Source organism: Molothrus aeneus, chromosome 4, assembly GCF_037042795.1.
Source record: "Molothrus aeneus isolate 106 chromosome 4, BPBGC_Maene_1.0, whole genome shotgun sequence".
Classification (NCBI taxonomy): domain Eukaryota; kingdom Metazoa; phylum Chordata; class Aves; order Passeriformes; family Icteridae; genus Molothrus; species Molothrus aeneus.
In genome coordinates this window covers 46,988,165-46,994,303 of record NC_089649.1, presented here as the reverse complement: position 1 = coordinate 46,994,303, position 6,139 = coordinate 46,988,165, and positions in this window count along the sequence as shown.

Here is a 6,139-nt window from a genome sequence, read left to right as displayed (position 1 = left end):
AGAACCTCCTGAGCTGTATTTAGCTGTTCCCTTACTCAGTTATTTCTCATGGGAAACCCAGATCCTGCAGAAGAGAGTGCAGCCACATGAATGAAGTGTGAGTCAGTTTGCCCCTTGCCAGCAACAGCAATCATTTCTTTGTCTCATTTGTAGGTGATTTTGAGATCCTGTCAGGGTAGTTTTTTTCCTGCTTGTGTAAATAATCTTCTACATTCCCGTTGTACCAAATCTGAGTCACAATATCAAACTCCAAACCCAGTTTTCTTGCAGGTGGTGCTGGCAGTCTTTTCCATGGCCCCTGATTACTTGTGGTGATGTAAATACCACTGAGGTGCTAGATGTCATCCAGAAATCACAGCCTGGTGAGGACCTCATATGTGAACCCTCTGACTGTGCCCTTCATAAAAGGTTGGTGAATGAACAGTAACACAGAAGGTTTTCTTCTGAACACAGAGCATCAAGGTATGTGTTTTTTGGACCCTTTGTGTAGACATATTCCAGATGTGTTCCTTGCTGCTTGGTAATCACTGCATTCCCCGGATAACTCCGTGATAATGATAATATTAGCAAATTCTAGTAATAGATGTGCACAGGGGCTTTCAAGTATATAACAATTTCCTGCTTGCAAAGAAGGAGGTTCAGGTATATTTTTTCTTTATTATCTTGCTAGTAGGACTGTCTTAAATGTCTTTAAAAAGAAGAAAACAGTGATACATACACAGACTGTATTTTTGCTACCTCTCTGATTGCCAGCAGATAACAGCAAAATGGTTTCACTACCGCTATGCCATTATTTTTACACCTGGATATTATACCAAAAGTTTCCTTTTCCATCTTTCTTTTCTTTTAATTTTTTTTAAGGTAGGGAAAATTGAAGTTTACTGCTAAATTATTTCTTGCCAAGCTTTTTCAGCTGCAGGATATAATGGAAGCCAAATTCTTTGGAACTAATTAAAGCTGTCAGTATAATCAAGGGGAATTGCATGGTGATAAAATTGCAGATCTATGCCATAGTAGTCATGTGTAATGGATGAATGTAGACATATATATGTTCATTATGCCAGGGTGCTGTGGTGTAGCTCCATATTTTTCTTCAAGTGCAATTTCTCTGGATTGTTGTATATGGGTGTACATACACATGCACAGGAGAGAGAAAAAAAGAAATATCTCCTCCCCTTGTGTTGTCTGAGTCTTTGAAGACAGCATCTGCTCATAATGATACAGTCATTGACAAGCAGATGTTCCAAATCTGGGTTTAAGAGTTGCATAAATCGAGATTTCAACAATTCCTTTAAATTTTGCTATGTTGCTTCCAAAATATTATGTATTTTGAATTATGAAAGACAGAAATGTAAATGCTTTCATTTTGTCTCATACCTAAGCCCCAGTGGTGTTTGGGGTTTTTTTTTGAATGATGAATTCCTTTGTCAGGAGCCATGTTTTATGGCACACCCACAGCTCCTAGTGGAAAATTTGAAAGAAGTAATTTGTTCAGAGCTGGGCTTGTTCAGGCTCTCTCTGCCTTGGCTGGTATGTACAATGGTATGTACAATGCACCAGCTTCCTGAGACTAGTTCCCATCAGGATATTTAAGGAGGTTTTTGTTTACCAAAGGAAGACATGGCTTTCACTCAAATATAACATGTAATGACTCTCACAGCCAGATCAGCCTTTATGAAAATAGTTTTAAATGCCCTTCTTAGTTTTAAATGCCCACAACAAAACATGGCAAGAAATGTGTGTTTGAGTCAGAAAACCCAGTCTATGTTCTCATGCCTGTTGGCACAGGAGAGGAAAGAGGGGCCCAAGGTGAATGTAAAGGGGTTGCAGGCGGATATTGCCTGTGTTATACCATCTTCCCTTTCCCAGTGGGAATCTTCTTCCGAGGATGATACAAGCAGCAGGTTTGAGGCTGTGAAAAGTGAGGGATCCCTGACCATTGCTGTTTACCACTGAGCCCTGCCCTGCACTAGCCAGCTGAGTCCTGGCTCCGTGTCTTCTTTGGCTTGCCTGTTGGGTGCTTTGAGGGGAAACTCCTGTCCACAGCTCACCTGGTGCTGGGGTCACACATGGGATGGGCACACAGACAGACAGAAAACATCTAAGGGACAAATAGTGTCCAATGCTCCCAGAAACCTGTGCTTTAGCTCAGCAGCTCTCTGGACAGCTCCACAAAGCTGAGGTTAACTCAGAAGGACATTATCTTGTGCAATTTCCAATGAGTTTTGATAGGATGCAGATGGTCAGCGGCTCCCTCTACGGCACAGTCTGCTGGCCAAAGACATGCTCTGGCCCAAGGAGACCATGCATTGCCTGGGATCTTAGGCTCCACTCCAGAGTGAAGTCCAAAAGACTTCCCTCATGGCGTTGATGTTTGGGGTGCTTTTGGGTTTTGATATTTGACTCAGAAAATAATCCCTAACAAGGCAGGAAGTTTAATTGTAAGGCTGAAGGAGTTTTCCAGGGTTACAAAGATAAATAGGACACAGTGGTTCTGTATTCTGTAGCTACACAGAACCCATGGCAGGATTCAACTGAGCTCTCTTGAGCTCCAAAGCAATGGTTTGTCTCTTATTGATAAGTATTTGTCATAGACAGATGAAGGAAACCCTCAACAAATCTTGGTTAGCTTTTCAAGCTGGGAGTTAATTTGTCCATAGTTAAACAGAAGATATTTATAGAGGCATTAGCCAGTTGAACAAAACACTTCAGAAGTTTGTTTAGAAGTGATTGAAATCAGCTGTTGCTGAACTGAAAAACCAGCCACACAAGCTAATTCTACAGCCCTTTGTCTGTCTGTTGTCTGTTAGTGTAGTGTTTTCTTCTTCCAGCACCATTACTAACTCAGGGAAATAACATCAATCTCCTGTCTTTCATTGGTGGGTATTAATAATTCAAGGATTAAACTCATCATTGAAGAGGGTAATTTAAGTGGGTTTTAATGAGAAACTGCTCCAGTTCTTATATTAAAATATATTTAAAATATTTCCATGTTTGAGAAGTCAAGCACTGAACCAGCAGGAAAACCAGCGCAGCCCCCAGCCAAAGCCCCCTTTGCCAGCACTCACTAGTCAAAAGTGAGTGATTTGGAAGACAACAGAGGGCCCATCCCTTTCAGAGTCCTGCAGGTCAAAATCCACCACTGCAGTAAGCTACAATTAAGAAAATGCTGGTGTCAGTGTGAACCAGGCTGCTCTGCCCTCATCCAGCCTTTCTTCTATCCCCCATCAAGTTGTGGACCCAGCTACAGTGGTGTGTTTTGTACAAGCTGAGTAGAAGAAAAAAATGTCATTAGGGTAATGAACAGAACCTGTCTCATTTGAAAAGGAGATTTCCAGATGATGCACTTCTCACAGCAGCTATGCTCCACTGGTGCCCTTCCTCTAGGCTATTTCAGTAGTATTTTGCTAAATATGAATATTGCTTTGATTCCTATAGGATTTTCAAATAGATCACTGATTCCAGGGAATTAATCACTATGTTGATAAGCAGTAAGTTGCTGATACTTTTTTTCTATTTGTTTTTCTTCCTATACGTAAGTATGTATACTAGTACCATTAGTTAAATAGCATGCTTAACTTGATCATATTTAAATACCCTAGGACAACCCCTCTTATAGCATCCTCATTTATGTGACAGCAGTGACACCTCCACAGTTCAACCAAAACTTGGCATTCCTGTCTAACACCTGCACAGCTCAGAGCTCTGCTCTTCCTTTGCGTGTTCCCTGGTGGGAACATCACAGCCTTGACACTGTGACTTTATGTCTCCCAATTGTGGATGGTTTTCAGGAGACATACTTCCTTGATGAATAGCATGAAAAATGCTTTCATAACAAAAAATGCCAGAGATGCCTATAAAATATTTCAATGCAAGGGGGCTGAATGTGAGGTAAAAGGAAATCTCTCCATATTTAAACTCTAAATTAGAAGTTTATTTCTAATGTTTACACAGATGCCATAGAGCTGGAGCCACTGCACATCTGGGGAGTAGTTGGCTAAATCTCCCTTTCAGTTTTTTTACTGAAAACACAGTCAGAGGAGGCTGGCTGACAGCATGAAAAAATCAACATGATGTCCACAGGAAATAAGGAGATAGCTGGAATGAGGCATAAATATTGTAATACTAACATGGAGAGATTATTTAATACATCTTTTTCAGAGGACTGTAGTGGATGGGTTGCTGGAAAATTTCTGAGTGCTGCTCTAAGTGCACAGTTATGAATGGTCTCTTCACCTCCATGCAAAAGGCTGGATTAGCCGGATTCCACAAGGCCACAGACGCAGAGGCAGGGAAAGAGGTGGGAGACAGAAGACAAGATGGAAAGATCTTTTGATATATTCTATCTTATCTTTGATAGGGGAATAAAAGAACAAAGACCTTTTGGTTTTAACAACATGAAAAAAGTGATTTTGCCTTTTCCATAAAACTTTCCAGATTAAAAGAATGACGAGGCATGCAGTTTTTTAATCATCTGCTCTTCTCCATAAAAAAGTTCCCATGTCTTGTTTTGAGAAGAATAGAGTTGCTTGCTCAGTCAGAAAATTTAACCACCTATTCCTTCCCAGTATTATTCTTCTCTGAGCAAAAGTTCTGTCCCCTCTCTACCTGTTTGCACTTGGACATGGAAGGAGAGGTACCACTACCCAAGGGCAGTGTTTGAAAGAAATCTGGGTTGACACTGAAAAACTTGGCTAATGTCAGCAGAACATGTGGTCTGGTGTAGCCAGAAGTGCTACTCAGGGGGTGACTCAGCAATCCTGTCAGTCATGGCTGGGTGCGATTTTGCCTTGTGCTCCCACTGGTACCCGCTCCATGCTGGGGTTATGCTGCCTTGAAGTCTGCAGAACATCTGGAATCACTCACTCACCAGGTACTTCAGGAAGACTCATAGAAGCCCAGGAAGATGGTGACTGGAGAGCATGAGCTCCTACAATGACTGTTATTTCCTATCGTACTCTATCAGGTTCCAGGAAATAAAATCATTTGGGGTGATCAGATCTTGGTCCTTGCTCAGCCAGAAGAGGTCCTGGTGTTACCACTTTGGAAATCCATTGCAAGCCAGCTGTACAGGGATGTTGGTTGGAACTAAATCCCTGAGAAACACTATTACGGGAAGTTAAGACTCTGATTTGAATTCCAGTGACTTCTCATTGGAATATGGGCACATTAGTAGGTTTCTGAGGCAAAATTATTAGAGGAAAAAGAAATAGTGAGATTTTCTAAATCACTATGGTCATATTTAATGCAAAGCATATGCACAGTCCAAGGGAGAATGCACAGAAGACCCTGGGATAGGCACAGCATCTCTTAATGAGAATTTTGGCTGCTGACAGGGTCTCTATTTCCCAATTTGTGTGTTTGAAACTTTGTTTCTGAAGTAGCTGTGATTGCTAGGAAACACCAGAGAGCTGTGCAAAGGATAATTTATATTAATGGATAAAGTAATTTTTTATCTGTGAGGTCTTAAGTTATAATGTACCAGATCAGCATTATTTCATGGGATATTTTTTGTCTGCTTGTGTCATAATGCTGTCCCCAAACCGTGTGCAGTAACATCTCTGTCCAGTATGAGGAATTTTGAGATACAAGAAAACCAAGACAAAAGGGGTCATGAGGGATTCTTAAAATTCCAGAAAATTTTCATTGCATTCAGGTGACCAGAGAGATATTCTTCTGTTTCCACTATGTATGAGGAGTTTTTCCTCAGGATCCTGTAGAAGCTCCAAATGTACTTTCTGTCATGGCAAAGTCCTACAGAACTCTGCACATCTGTAAAGCTGGAAATTTGACTGGTTTTGTATGTCTTATTTTGCTTTTCTGATGGAAATTCCATCCTTGCTGATTTTGCTTCTCTGTTGGTTTGGGTTTTTTTTTAGCATGCAACATGTTGGAATTTAGATTTAGCCAAGATGGTTAGAGAGGTCTGCCAGCTATTCCAGGATCATCTGTGTTCTACAAGCTGTTGCAACCACAGTCTTTTATGTTGACTCAGATTCTGTGCTGTAGACTTTCCCCCATCTTCTGAGCCTATTTGTCACTGCTTGCTTAATATCTAGCACAGAAAAATAATTGGGTCCACTCTTGCACCCAAGGGTAACATTGGTGTGTGCGTGTGGAATATGATATTCCTTCATGG